Below are 15,963 nucleotides of genomic sequence, written 5' to 3'. Positions count from 1 at the left end.
CAACACAAAGATTTTCTTTTGCTGGCTTTGAAGGAGGATGAGATGCTGTGATAAGGATGTGGTTAGTCTCTAAGAGTTGAGCCCAACACCCAGCAGTCAGCCAACAAAGATTGTAGGGGCCTCAGTCCTACAATCACAAGAAACTGATTTATTCCAGCCATCCGAATGGAGCTTAGAAGTGACTTCCCCCCAGAATTTCCAGTCTAGAACTCAGTCTGGCTAAAACCTGAATTTCAGCTTCTGAAATGCTGGGTAGAGAATCCAGCCACACCATATCATCCGGAGTTCTGACCTACAGAAGTTTGAGATATTACATGGATATTGTTTTAATCTGCTCAGTGTGTGGTAGTTTGTTACATAAGATGAGAAAACTACTATATCCACAGTCTAGCTTGGACTCCTTTCTTATCCACCCATACAGTGTTATTCTTTCCTGTCGCTGGTATCATTTAATTTCTGATTATATATTGAGTTATGTGGTGGGTTAAAGAGTCTATCCCACATATTTAAGTCCACTGGAAACCTCAGAATGCAACCTGTTTCGCAAATAGGGTCTTTGCAGATGTAATTAGCTAAGTGAATTCTTGGTGTGAAGTCATCCTGGATTTAGGGTGGGCTCTAAATACAATATCGGCAGTCCTTATAAGAATAGACGAGGACACAGAGACACACAGAGAAGACCATGTAAAGATGGAGGCAGGGATCAAGGGAAGTGCCTATAAGCCAAGGAATGCCAAAAGTTCCAAGAGGCAGGAAGGATCCTCTCTTAGAACCTTCAGAGGGAACTTGATCCCACCAGCATCATGATTTCAGACTTCTGGTCTCCAGAACTGTGAAAGAATGAGTTTCTGTTGTTTTAAGCCATCTAGTTTATGTTACTTTATTATGACAGAGTTAAGAAACTAACACGAGGTATATGATTAAAAAAAATAAATAAAAAAACTTTGGATTCCCTCCGTCAAGCCTCTTGAGTTAGGACATGTGTCTATTTTTGCCCAGCATGATGTCCTTCCCAATGCTTGGCACAGAGTAGGTGCTCAATAAATAGATCACCATTGAATTAATGAGTGTATGATTATATGAATAGAAAATGACTGAGAGCTTTGCCCTGCCTCCGACTAGTTAATTTCAGCACACTAGGGAATAAATAGCTCAGTGTCTCTTTTCCTTGGAGACCCTCTCGACATCCATTTGGTGTAAGTGGAGCTCCCGGTATGCATAGGAGACCGTAGCCAGGCCAATCCAAACCAAGGAGTTTCAAGCCTATGTTTCCCCTTGGGCATATTAGAGAAAAAATACTGTGTGTTTTTTTCTCTGAAGGTTGCTAAGAATATAGGCTATAACTCTTGAAAGTCTTATTTCCATATAAAGAAAAGAGCCTGGCTGAGAGTGGAGCCCACAGAGGAAATCAGAATCAAGGAAGGGGAAGAGCAAGACTAAACCATAATGATCTCATTTGTGTCTCAAATCTGACCCAAATTCTGGACTTTTCAGTTGAATGAGCCTCCCTTCCCTCCCTCTTTCCCTCTCTCCCTTCTTCCTTCTCCTCTGCTCTTCCTCCTCTTTTTATTATTTTATTTTATTTTATTTTGTTTTACTTTATTTTATTTTATTTTTTTGGCTTGAGCAAGTTTAAATCATAGTTTCTGTTACTTGCACCCAAAAGAATTCTGACTAAGTTGGAGGGAGGGGGAGACAATCCCCCCTATAAACAGCGAGGACATAGTGCCCTGACTGGTGTCTGCAAATGTGAGCTTTGTTGCAGTGCACACAGAGCACTGTCTTGCTCCTTCTGACCAGAGGGCACACTGTGTATCTGGTGTTACTATTTCCCATCCCTTCCCCCCAGCTCTGATTGACTGTCAGATCTCTGGTGTCCTCTGCCATGGCCCCTTGAACTGCCTTCCTAGTCCTTCTGTGTCTGCTTTGACAGTTGCTCTCACCATCTCAAAAGTTGCCAGTGTTTCTCACTGTTGCTCTGAAAAGTGGGAATTGTGCAGAGAGAGGTGATATCTGTCAGCACACACAGCAGTGTTGTGAGATTGGCTTGCCAAGTTGGCGAGACCCTTTCAGTTGTTTCCTGGGGGTGCAGAGGTTTGGGAGGGTGTATTTTACTGCTGCTGTAAAGGAGTCAGTACATAAAGGCACGTGTGGCTGCCCTGTGTGCAGACAGCACTGGCCTGAAGCAGCCTGGAGCACACGGAGGGCTTTTGTGAGGAAGCAGCGCCATCCATTACTTTTGCTGCAGTTCCCGGACTCTGTTTTGAGAAATGAGATTTGCCAAACTAAGCCGAGGATCTGAGCCGTGGCTGAACTAGGAAAGAAAAAGCTAAGAGAGGGCTTCTCAGGGCTTCCTTGTTTATCCTGGAGCTGAGCTGTTGGCATGAATGTCATTTCTCGCTGCCCACCTCTGACGGCTGCCGAGTGACTGTTAGAGTGATTGGTGACTAAGTGGAGTGGAGCTATTTGAGGATAATGTAGAACGAACGTCGCCTTTATGGGCCTCAAGATATTGTCTCAACAGACAGGTGGCTTTGCAAATCCATTTCCACGAATGGGGGGTTGCTGTTCTTATTACATCCACGGAAGTGGGTGTCTGTCACTGCTGTGCCCTGTTCATGGTCTTTGTTATGGTCACTCCCTTGTCTGAATTGCTAGAGGACTTTGATTTAAGCCTAAATGACAACAGCTGCTTTTTTGCTTAAAAGAAAAGTCCATATTTCTATTGGCAAGTTGCTAAATCTCTCATGAAGAAATACTGCAATTCTAAACAAAAGGCTCCCCAACAGTCACTTATTTGTAGTTTATAAACTTACTATTGCAAAAGGTCTTCTGGTAGAGCTTCCAGGAATAGCGTGCAGCATGCTAGGAGAACAAGCAGAAAGTTCAGAAGTGACTTCATAGAATGAGGCTCTCTGGAGGAGAATGATCTAGGGCAGTGATGGTGAACCTATGACACGTGTGTCAGAGGTGACACGCGAACTCATTTTTTTTGGTTGATTTTTCTTTGTTAAATGGCATTTAAATATATAAAATAAATATTAAAAATATGTCTTTGTTTTACTATTGTTGCAAATATCAGAAAATTTCTATGTGTGACATGGCACCAGAGTTAAGTTAGGGTTTTTCAAAATGCTGACATGCCGAGCTCAAAAGGTTCGCCATCACTGATCTAGGGAAAGGCAATCAGAGTTAGCCAGGTGAAAAAATACAGCAAAGGCATTATGGATGGGGGTGGGGTGGGGGAGGTGGTGACACAAATAAATGCAGTCTTTCCAGACATTCCTGTAACATGCATATGAATCGTTCCTACGAATGTAAGATGCAACAGAAAACACCTTGATACGTTTTCTCATCAATAATGTTATAATTGGTATTAAATTTCCTATGAACACTTGCTTACCACTTGGACACTTTAAAGCAAATAGAGGAGAAAATGTTGTCCTATGTAGAACAAGCAAGTTGCCCTCCACGTGAAGAGAAGCAGGGCCTCCCCATGTTCCGGGATGTGCACACAGATTGTGTGCTCTCAAGTAAGGAAGCCATTGTCCTTCAATCCTGCACACGATAGAAAAGTCAAGCCCAGATTGCACCATCTACTAGTTCTGTGGACTTTGGAAATTATTTAACTTATTTGCGTCCATTTTCTCACTTGTAAAATGGAGCTAATCTATAGCATTTGCTGGGCTAACTGAGAAATTACATTTAAAGTGCTTATCATTGTTTCTATAGAAAGAATAGAAATAAACCACTTAAAATAATAAAAATGAGCCCAAAGCAAAGCAATAGGAAATGGTATAATGCAGACAAAAGTAAAATTAATGAATTCAACAGAAAACAGGTCGACAGTTAACTTAAGACATTTTTATATTGGAGAAAAGATGTTAATATTCAAATATAACAAGAACTAGAGAAAAGACAATACTTATATATGAAGTGCTTTCAAATACTCATAAACTTTGATCCAGGATTTTCACTTCTAGGAAAGTTTCATGAGGAAATAATCATAGAAATGCACAGATTCACAAATGCATCTATTATTTATTTTAGGAAAACAGTAGAAACAGCATCCATTAGTATATAATTGAATAGATAAATTATGCACTTCATTAAAAATTATGGTAGAGTCAAATAATCAAAATCTATGAATAATATTTATGGATATAGGAAAATGCTCATAATATAACAAAGTACAAAACTAGACTATAAAGGTGTATGTTTAGATAATACTTTGACTTTTTAAAACATATGCGAATTCATATGCCTAGGGGATGGCTGTGGGGCGGGGCTAATGATACAGCCCATGGCGCTTAGATACAGTGGAGTGAGAGAATTATATAGTGAGTTTGATTTTTTTCTGCATACACATTTCTTCATTAAATAAATAACTGAAAATCTCCCTCCCTCCTTCCCCTCCTCCTGTAAGACACTTTGTTGAACTGTGTAAAGTCCACGGATTATTGCACAAACACATGTTGGCATGAAGAAACTTCTGTAGAGAAATATGATTGTTTTAAAAACTCAGAAGGAGCTACATTGGTGGGGGAAGGGTAGTGGGAGTTGAAAGTGTCCATCATTCCTCGCCCCCCACCCCCATCCCTGCGCCTCTTCTCACATTCATTTATTCCCTTTATGTACCTGGACCAGGTGGGCCATCCTCCACAATAAGGGGCCTCACAGCTGCCCATTCTGGCCTAGACTCATCTTAATCACATTTTTTCTTTCCTGGCCTGGCATAGTCAAATCACACCGGTTTGAATTTAAATGGAACTTGCATGCATAACTGGTGGATTTTTTTCAAACCCAGCTGCATATTTTAGTTCTCTGTTCATTTAGGAAATCTGAATGGAAAATTAAGTCCATTCAGCAGTACTTTGTGAGTTTTCTGAATCAGTCAGAAGAAAAGATCATTTCTAAAGTAAGTTGCTTAAACTTTATACAATGGGTTCATTTCTCTATATGTTGTCTTATTTCTTCAATGGGCTCTTTTTAAAAAATTCTTATCAATTTAGTATTGCTTTGTGCATAATGACAAGTGAATCTAGAAGAGCCATCAGCACGAGGCAGAGGTTGAGTTCTTGGGTTGTCTCAAGGAAAGCATTTCATCTTCCGTTATAGCAGCATCCTCTTCTGTAAAAGTTTATTTGTGTGAATTCTCTCTTGGCTGTTCTGGAAAAATTAATTAGGCCAAGTTGGGAAGCAACATGAGTGATTCTGAAAATAAGGTTCTGGGAATCTGTGATTTTCTCTCTCAGAAGGATTTATGGCTTCAGCATTGGGGATTGCGTGTGTTGTGAGTACAGAGCTGGGAGTGATGTTCCTGGTTCAAGAAAGGAATTGATTTCTTTACCAAACACATAGTGCTTAGTATATGCTAGGTACTATTCTATACTCTTTAAAAATTTGTGCTCATGTAATCCTTGCAATAACCCTATGAAGTAGGCACCATTATCATTTTAATTTTATAGGTAAAGTGATTTGCCCCCCAAGTCTTGCACTTACTGAATGATAAAGCCAGACTGTAAACTCAGGCTTTAGATTTCATATTTTTAACCATGATTTATGCTGCTTCCAAGGGACGTTTGAGGACTGAAAGTCATGGCCATTGTATGTTGCTGAGGTTGGTTTGATGTACATTGAATCTTACTAATGTTGCCCAATCCCTGATTGCTAGCCAATGCTTATCTCACATGGAATTGTGGTTCTTGAACTTAACCTTTCAACGGTGATTATTGCTCTTAAATGGCTTCTATGAGCTAATGGAACCCTTGCCAGCCCATGAACTTGAACGTATTTGAATACACAGGTTGAGAGTGCCAACGAGGGGAGCGGGGAGATCCTCTTCTGGATCGACAGAGGAGGAATCTCAGGAGGAATCTGTATGTCAGGAGGCTCAGAGCACTCAGGAGAATCTAAAGTGATAAGTTATTTTGAGGGTTTTAAATCCATGAGCCCAGCAGATTCCCTGCTGTGCTGATGGACAGGATTCGCTTGGCTGTTCCATTCCCAATATAACACCATCGACTTGAGCCTCAGTGGAATTACCTTGGCTGTTGGTGACATTTGGCATTTGATCAAAATGAATGTGATGCAGCTGAACTTTCAGATCACATTTGTTAATTTTTGAAATGTCGCTGTTATATTTAACACAAAACTCTGGCCAAACAAATAATGAAGTCAAAGTACCTGCTTTTTCAATCTAATAAAAGAAAAATCCTGAAATGTATGCCATCATCAAGCTATCTCATTTCTTTCTGAATGCATACATACAATTAAATGCCATCAACCTTAAAATGGACTGCAGGGATCGGAATAAGGCAATCTCCTTGAAATAACTCTATCTGTAAGAGCTATAATAAAACTTGTGAACATTATCTCTGTGGTCCATAAGTGACTTAATATGAGATTCTTAGAGTCTGGATGGCACTTTACAATTGGCATTGTTCTTTAATGAACTCTTTTCTAACAACTTAACACCCCTCATTCAGTAATTAATCTCACAATCCATTTAAGGGGCAAGTACATATCATTACCTTTATAATCCAATGGAAACATTGCAAATCACTACATTTGAAAAGTGGTTGTTAGAGTTAAAGTGAAATAATAATGTTAAAGACAGTGTTAAAAATCAAACATAGTTTGGCCAGTGTTGCTCAGTGGTTGAGTGTTCACCCATGAACCAGGAGGTCACGGTTTGATTCCCTGTCAGGGCACATGCCCAAGTTGTGGGCTCAATTCCCAGTAAGAAGCATGCAGAAGGCAGCTGATTGATGATTCTCATCATTGATGTTTTTGTCTTTCTCTCTCCCTCTCCCTTCTTCTATGAAATCAGTAAAAATTATTAAAAATAATTTCTAAAAATCAAACATAGAAGAGATAATAGAACAAAGAGATGTTTAAAAACTCCTTTGGCCCTAACCAGTTTGGCTCAGTGAATAGAGCGTTGGCCTGCGGACTGAAAGGTCCCAGGTTCGATTCTGGTCAAGGGCATGTACTTTGGTTGCGGGCACATCTCCAGTTTGGGATGTGCAAGAGGCAGCTGATCGATGTTTCTCTCTCATCAATGTTTCTAACTCTCTATCCCTCTCCCTTCCTCTCTGTAAAAAATCAATAAAATATTAAAAAATAAAATAAAATAAAAACTCCTTTGAACAATAAACAGTGCTTTCTATTTTTATTTTTCAATACTTAGATAATTATTGAGTAGCTGTATCCAAGTTCCTCTGTTGCATTTATTTTTGGGTAAAAGTTGATTTGTGTAAACTGCTTACGCAGACAAATCAAGAGGTTTCAGGTCGATTGACGAGAGTGGTGTACACTTGTGCTACAGCAACATCCTTGTTTAGGCAGTGTCCATACAGATTAGACCTAAAAGGCCAAAAGCCCCTCACTTGCCTGCTGTACTTGTTCTCTGGAGCCTGACAGCTCCTCCAACATCTCAGTGGCTGATGGAGGCTATGGAATCCAGCTCAGGGACCATGGCATGCTTCTGTTCTATGGGTATCAACCCTGTTTCCCTTTTGCCTCTTCATCCCATATTTGCTCAACATCTCTTTAAATAATTAATTCCTTGTATTAACACACCTCTGTTTAAAGTACCTAAAATAATTTCAGTTTTCCTGAGTGAATTCTGAGCTTAAGTCCAGCAGACTCCTAGAAAATGAATAACATCTTAAAAAATCTTAATGCCCTGGCCAGTTTGGCTCAGTGGATAGAGCACCAGCCTGTGGAACAAAGGATCCTGGGTTTGATTCTGGTCAAGGTCACATACCAGGCTCCTCCCTGGCATGGCCCTGGTCAGGGCTCATGCAGGAGGCAGCCAGCTGATGTGTTTCTCTCACACCGATGTTTCTGTCTTTCCCTCTCTCTTCCACTCTCTAAAAATCAATGGCAAAATATCCTCGGGTGAGGAATTAAAATAAATAAATAAAAATAAAAAATCTTAATGATGTCACTTAGAAACCATTCTTCCATTGGTGAGTACTTTTAGAGAGGGCTACTAGAGGTATGCTGAAAGCAATTTAAAAGTTGTTATCAAGCAATGACTAATCAATTTCATTTATTCATTGAATGTTTATTGATGTGCACAATATTGTATTATACACATCTAATATGTAGTCCTAGCTTTTACAGAATTTTCTTCTCTTATTATTTCTTACTTGGTCTTAACTAGATTATAAAATAAGAATTTGATCATAAGCAGAAATAAATGCTACTCTCAATTAAAGCCCCTGGTTAACAAGGAATAATGCAGCTCTAATCACTCTCAGCAAAACAATAAGGCAATTAAAAATTTTGGAACTGTCAACGGAGCTTAAAACACAGCTAGAAAATTGCCAAACATCTGTAAACTTATAAAGTACATGTTGAAACATCATGGAAGAAAATAACTTTTATGTCCAAAGTGGGCTCTTGCAGTTTGTTAACAGTACTAGCTGCAATGTTTCTAGATGCAGAAAGGATTGCTTTTAATTTCTGTAAGGCCAGTAGAAATCTCAGCAGATGGTGAAACTGGTTAATGGTCAACATGGAGTATAGGAGAGGCAGCCTCAGGAGACCAGAGCAGGTGGCCCAGTGGTGTGGAGCCTACCCAAGTCAGTATCCTGACCCTGCGTCATCAACAATGAGTGTGGAATGCAGATCTCTCCTGTCTGAGGGTGATGACTATGATTATAATAATAGAAATGAACTCATAGGATTATGATGAGGATCATATCTAACGTACTTAGAATAGTATCTGGGACATAGTAAACATTCACTCAATGTTATTATTAACAATTATTATTATGGCTGATATAGTCACGGGGCATAGATAGCCTGGACACTAATGAAACTGTTTTGTGCACTCATATCAAATCTTTTCCTTCCTTCCTTCCTTCCTTCCTTCCTTCCTTCCTTCCTTCCTTCCTTCCTTCTTCTTTCCATCCTTCCTCACATCTTCTCTCTCACTTTCTTCCTCCTTCTCTCTTGAAGTGTCATTCTGTCTCTTTCTATCTGTTTTCCTCTCTCTCTCCATTATCTGATCTACTCTCTCCATTTATTGACTTCTAATCTGCCTATCTTATTTTTCCCTACTGTCTTGCTCCGATTCCCATCAATCTCATTAGTGTCCTCTTTAGCTTATAATGTTTTAAATGCATGTTTCATTATTTTTAAAAAATAACCTAAAATTTGTATAGCTCTACTTTAAAGAGAAAAAAAAACAGGTAAAAAATGTGTTTTACTTCGTTTAAAACAAGTCCTTCAAAACTAACAAATTATTATTTTTAAAAATATATTTTTATTGATTTCAGAGAGGAAGGGAGAGGGAGAGAGAGAGAGAAACATCAATGATGAGAGAGAATAATTGACTGGCTGCCTCCTGCATGCCCTCTACTGGGATCAAGCCCACAACCCCAGGCATGAGCCTTGGGTTCAAACTATGAATTCCTGGTTCATAGGTCAATGCTCAACTACTGACCCATGCCAGCTGGGCATTAACAAATTTATTTTATGCAAATCATGGCCCTGATTGGATGTTTTTATTTGTGAGGCTATAACAAAAAAGCTTCCTTGCTTTTTTTTTTTTCCACCATGGTAAAGCATCAGTGACTTCCTTGCCTTGAAATGAGAGAAACACACAGAGAAAATGAAGAAAAGAGAGAGAGAGAAAGAGAGAGAGAGAGAGAGAGAGAGAGAGAGAGAGAGAGAGAGAGAGATTGGATTTCTACAGAATCTAATAGCTATAGCTTCTATAGAATTTAATAGCTAGTAAAGCTTGAACTTTACTCAAACAGAGAATCAGGAAGTTGGACAATGCACAAGGGTCTGGGACCATGTGAACCAGACAGTTCCAACTATTGAGCTTGACTGCCTAAGTGGAGGTTCGACAACACCCATGACCAGGCACATGGCAGGAGAAATTCCTGTCTTGAGAGGAGGAGGATTAGAGGCCTTCCCATGGCTCTTCCTCTGGGTTATTATAATAGTTGGATTCTTGTGTCTTTTAGGTCAACATATTTGGAGTGACACTTTTCTCTCATCTTGCCTATATTTCAGAGTAACTAAGGTGATCTTAAACATGATTCAGGGTGAAATGACAAAAGAAAGTTCAAGAGCATTCTAAGTACTTATGCTGTCCCCAGTGCTTGGGAAAGCATATATCTATGTGATTTTCTTTACTTAGTAAGATTTTGTATCAATAACATGGGGAGAAAGATTCACTTGGCAGACAGGAAACATTTTATTAAGAAGTACTTATGATAAGGCTACTTTATGAAAGGTAAGGATTGTTTTTTTTTCATAAGATATTTTATCATTGTTTACATAGGTTTTAAGAGCCCATAATCTTCCTTTCCTATTATAGTGTAGACAGAAGTGAAATTGAAGCACAATTCCCTTTTCTTTTTTTAAAGTAAATATATATTTATTGATTTCGAAGAGGTAGGGAGAGGGACATAACAATGATGAGAGAGAATAATTGGATTGAGCCTGCAACCCAGGCATGTGCCCTGACTGGGAATTGAACCCTGATCTCCTGGTTCATAGGTCAAAGCTCAATCATGGAGCCATCGTGGCTGGGCCCTTTTCCTTTCTTACTGAAAAGCCTTCTACTTGGTACCCACTTCATTTAGAGATTCCACAAAATGATACGTAGTCTCAGTTTCCCATGGCATGCTGAACTGAATGAGGATGAAAGTGGGTGAGTATCAGAGCTAAAGTCATTAGCAGGATAACTTTACTGTATAACCAAGTGTCTCTACTTTCTCACAAATCATGTTTTCATCAGAATTCCTAATAGGAGTGGCAATTGAAGGAGGTGGCTGCAAAAATACCTGGTCTGGGATTTTGTTATGTATCTGACATTTATAACCTTGCTCACAACACACTTCCATTCATTGTACTAGTTTGCATTTGTAGAACATACCTACAGCTTCATAAAGATCTTTTACACACATTGTGGTATTTTGCATTTGTGGAGCATGTTAGCATTTATGAAGCACATTCACCTACATGTGGTGTTTGTTTCATAATGAATTGATGTGTTAAAGTGGGGGCCCACTGCAGATCAGTGATTATAAACCTTCCTCAAGTCACACAGATAAGAGTTAACTTGCTCTTCTAAGGAGACTGCTTAGGAATCCAGACCTTCTGACACCTTTTCTCAGAGGAACCCACCAACTGATTCAAAAACTTGCAGGTTTATGCAAAGAGGGGATAGGGAACAAAAGTCATGACATACAATCTCATATCCTAGGTGCAACCCTGTGAGCAAGTCCAGGTAGGGGCATTGCCCTTTTTCCATATTAATTCATTCCAGCTCTATAAAATGTATCAAGATGATACCAGCAGGGCACTAACTTGATTTAGAACATAGGCACACACCTGTTCTTCTAAATATAAACAAATTTGCAACCTAAGCCATTGGCAATCACTGGAGGGTAGGCAAGTGAAATCTGGGGTTGCTGCCTGGCTGCAGCTTGGCTCTGGAATTACAAATGCCAAAGGGCCAAGGAAGCATCATGCCAGACAAGATAGTTGGCATTGGGTTCTGGTGATCACAGTGACCTTTTATATCACCAGAGAGATTATCATTGTCAGCCTTATTCATATTGTTATTTTTAAATGTGCCTGGTTTGCTCTTGTGGCTCCACTTGTATTGTTGTGGCTCCATTCCAGGTCCTGTTGGTTTGTATATATGAAAATGCCCGAATAGCCATGATTGGAAAAAATTTTACCCTTAGAGAAATAGTTTGCTGAGCTCCAGAACACTAAATTAAATCTATAACGTATTTTTATGGTCTGTGTGAAGGCAATATTGTTCCAGATTTTGTAGTTCCTGACTATTCAAAGTGTGTGACTATTCCTTGATACTCTGATGTCTCTCTCCATTCTTGATCAGATGGAAAGAGATCATGTTGGGGTCCTCGGGAATATTCCACATTATCCTTAACTGATGGGATACTCCAGAGGTGAGGCAGATGTAAGTAGCCCAGTTGCAGGCATGTTATTGTGCATGTGGTGGAATCGTACAGAGCTAGAAAATCTGTAGACACATCACCATGATGTCTTTCTGTTCACATGGTGTTCTCTGTCCCCATGTCTAAATTTCCCCTTTTCATAAGGACATCAAGCCATAACAGTCATTATCTTGAAATTCCTCATAATTTTCATTTTGCACTGGACTCCACAAATTATGTCCTTGCTCTGGAGAGCTAATTCCAGGCTTTAATCTGCTTTAGCCTCTTGGATGTCAGGACAGAGTGCCTTTTTTCCCCTATAATTTCAGTAAAAGTCCCCCCTAGGAAGCTTGATTGGCCTTGAATGGATCATCTAACCTTTTCTAACCCATCACTGTGGCCATAAATACCCCATACTCTGAGTGGCCAGGCCTGGGGCTTGTGCCTCCCAAATCACATTGCCTGTGATGGGGAGGGGCAGGGGAGTACAGTCTGGTCCCCTAGTGCATTTTTGTCAGTGTTTGGGAAAATATTTATGCTCATTTCATTGAATGGAGTTTGCAGCTTTCCTATGAATTCTGTAATTTGGAACGGTTTCTATTTTTTAAGAATTATCTGTGTACCCTAGCTGGTTTTTCTCAGTGGATAGAGTGTCAGTCTAAATGGTCCTGGGTTCCATTTTGGTCAAGGGAACATGTCTGGGTTGCAGGCTCAATCCCTAGTGGGGAACATGCAGGAGGCAGCCAATCAATGATTCTCTCACATTATTGATCTCTCTCTCTCTCTCTCTCTCTCTCTCTCTCTCTCTCTCTCTTCCTCTCTGAAATCAATAAAAATATATTTAAAAATAAAAGACCTGTGACTTGGAGGTCTAAAAACAGAAAGCATCAATAAAGTCCTGTTTTCCATTTTAAAATAGTTTATATAATCCGATACATGCTTACATTATTATTAACCTCCTGGAGTTTTCTTGTTTTTGAGTCAAATATTAAAATTTAGTTCTTCTTTAAAAAATTGTTCATTATGAAATGGCAATCTTAAACTTTTCTCCTGTGTATAGCTGTTTATGCCTGTTATTGGTTGAATTGTGTCCCAAATTCTCATGTTGAAATCTTAACTCCCCTTTCCCAGTAATTCAGAATGTGACTGTATTTGGAGATAAGGTCTTTACTGAGATCATTAAGTTAAAATGAGGTCATTAGGGTGGGCTCTAATCCAGTATGACTGGTGTATTTAAAACAGGGGTGGGGAACTATTTTTTTTCTGCCATGGGCCATTTGGATATTTATAATGTCATTTGTGGGCCATACAAAATTATCAACTTAAAAAATTAGCCTGCTATATTTGGTCAAACATTTAATTAACTCAGCCCTAAATGCCTTGGCAGGGCCAGACCAAATGGCCCACAGGCTGGACATTCCCCACCCCTGAAAAAGAAGAGGAGAGTAGGACACACACACACACACACACACACACACACACACACACACACTCACACAGGGAAGACCATGAAAGGATACAGAGCTAAGACAGCCATCTATAAGCTAAGAAGAGAGAGGTCTCAGAGGAAACCAACTCTGCCAACATTTCAGTCTTAGACTCCTAGACTCCAGAATTGTGTGAAAATAAATTCTGTTGTTTAAATTAGAAAGTTTATTGCAGCCCTAACAAATTATTAAACACAATGCCAAAGGTTTTATATTTGTGTTTTCTTTTATTATTTAAGATTATAATTTTCCCTCCCAAAATACATTTGGTTAAAGTACCTTCTGAGACTTACCATGTTTAATAGTATCTGTTTCTCTTCTCTCATCTCACTATAAATTTTGTATTTCTTGTTTCCCAGCCATTTTTCTTCAGAACTCTGTGGACAGTGTTTTATTGCCTTTTATCACTTTGTGTTATAAAAAGAATTTTAATATAAAATGAATACTTTTATCCTTTGTAGAAAATATTTTTATTATTCTGTCTGGTTTTTTTGTGCAGAATGTTCTGTTTATTTTTGAAATAAAAGCATATCATAAGAATATATAGCTTTTTCTTTTTTCTTTTCTTTTTTTTTGTCTGTCAATAAGGGTCCCCTATGACCCACAACCTCAAACCTGTCTTTAGTTTAGAAAAAGTTTTCTTATGTTATTTTGAGTATGACCTCTCATCTTTCTACTATGAAACAATGTTACATGCACATCATGATCCGTAGATACCTTTTCCATGTCTCCTATCTTTTCTGTCATCATTTTCATATCTGTTTCCTTAATTCTTGGTTATTGGATAATCTCTGAAGCACATCTCCTGCTTTAATGGACTGAGGTTTCAGGTGATTCTAATGAAGGATTCACCGTCTACATTGCAATTTTAAATCTGGAGATAGTCATGCTTTCCAGATCTCAGATAGCTGCTGTTGGTGCTTGACTAATATCAATTCACAAATATAATAATCTCCTTAAATTTTCTCCAAACTCCTTCTTTTATTGCAGTAAGTCTGCTGAAGTTGAGAAATACTTAGTTGGCTTCTTGGATTGGCTCATTTCTATTGAAGTCTCTTTTTATGCTTTTGGTTATTTTTCTCTGTTCATCCTTACAGTTCTAAGGTTGTCTAATGCTGAAAATTCTGGTGTATTCTAACTGATATTATGTGGTCCCTTTGTGGATCTACCAGGCTTAGAGGAGGGAAAATAATCACTTTTATGTTTATAACTAGAGGCCCGGTGCACAAATTTTGTGCACTCAGGGCGGGGGGGGGGGGTGGTCCCTCAGCCCAGCCTGTGCCCTCTCGCAGTCTGGGACCCCTCAGGAGATAACGACCTGCTGGCTTAGGCCTGCTCCCAGGTGGCAGAGGGCAGGCCCAATCCCTACGTGCAGCCCCTGGTCGGGCTCAGAGCAGGGCTGATTGGGGAGTTAGGGTGCCGCCCCCTGTCATGCACAGAGCAGGGCGGATCGGGAGGTTGCGATGCCACCCTCAGTCACACTCAGGGTAGGGCCAATTGGGGGGTTGGGGCACCACCCCCTGTCACACTCAAGGCAGGGTCGATGGGGAGATTGTGGCACCACCCACTGTCACCCACAGAGCAGGGCCAATCAAGGGGTTGGGGCACTGCCCCCTGTCACTCACAGAACAGGGCCCTTCAGGGGGTTGGGGAGCTCCACCCTGTCATGCACAGAGTAGGGCCGATAGGGGAGTTGGGGCACCGCCCCCTGTCACACACAGAGCAGGGCCAATCAGGGGGTTGGGGCGCCGTACCCTGTCACTCACAGAACAGGGCCCATCAGGGGGTTAGGGAGCTCCCCACTATCAGGCACAGAGCAGGGCTGATCAGGGGGTTGGGGCGCATTCCCCCGTCACGAACAGAGCAGGGCGGATAGGGAGTTTGTGGCCCCACCCCCTGTCACACACAGAGCTGCAGGGCGATCAGGGGGTTTGGGCGCTGCCCCCTGTCACGCTGATCCCAGTGCCGGGAGGCCTCGCAGCTCCCCTGATCCCGGTGCTGGGAGGCATATTACTCTTTTACTATATAGGATAGAGGCCTGGTGCATGGGTGGGGCTGGCTGGTTTGCCCTGAAGGGTGTCCTGGATCAGGGTGGGGGTCCCCACTGGGGTGCCTGGCAAGCCTGGATGAGGGGATGAGGGCTGTTTTCAGGCTGGCGGGTGACTGAAGCTCCCAACTGCTCCTTTTTTTCTTTTTCTTTTTTTATTCTGGGCCAGCTTTAGTTCTGAGGCTTGGCTCCAACTCTTAGGCCTCCGCTGCTGAAAGCAGGTATCTGGTTTGTTTGGGTTCTATAATCGAAACACTGTTTCAACTCCAGCTCTGAGATTCTGGCTGGCTGAAAGCAGGTTTCTGGGGTTTTGTTTAGCTTCTATGTTTGTAACAATGTTTCAAACTGCAAGCTCAGAGGCCGGCAGGGACAGGCGGGGAACGTTGGAGTCCTCCATCACTGAAGCAAGCAAGCCTCATGTTTGCTTCAAGCTGCCTGGCTGCTGGCCACCATCTTGGCTGGCAGTTAATTTGCATATCACCCTGATTAG

This window comes from Myotis nattereri (assembly GCF_964212035.1).
Source record: "Myotis nattereri genome assembly, chromosome: 7".
Lineage (NCBI taxonomy): Eukaryota > Metazoa > Chordata > Mammalia > Chiroptera > Vespertilionidae > Myotis > Myotis nattereri.
Note: the sequence above shows the minus strand (reverse complement) of the source record.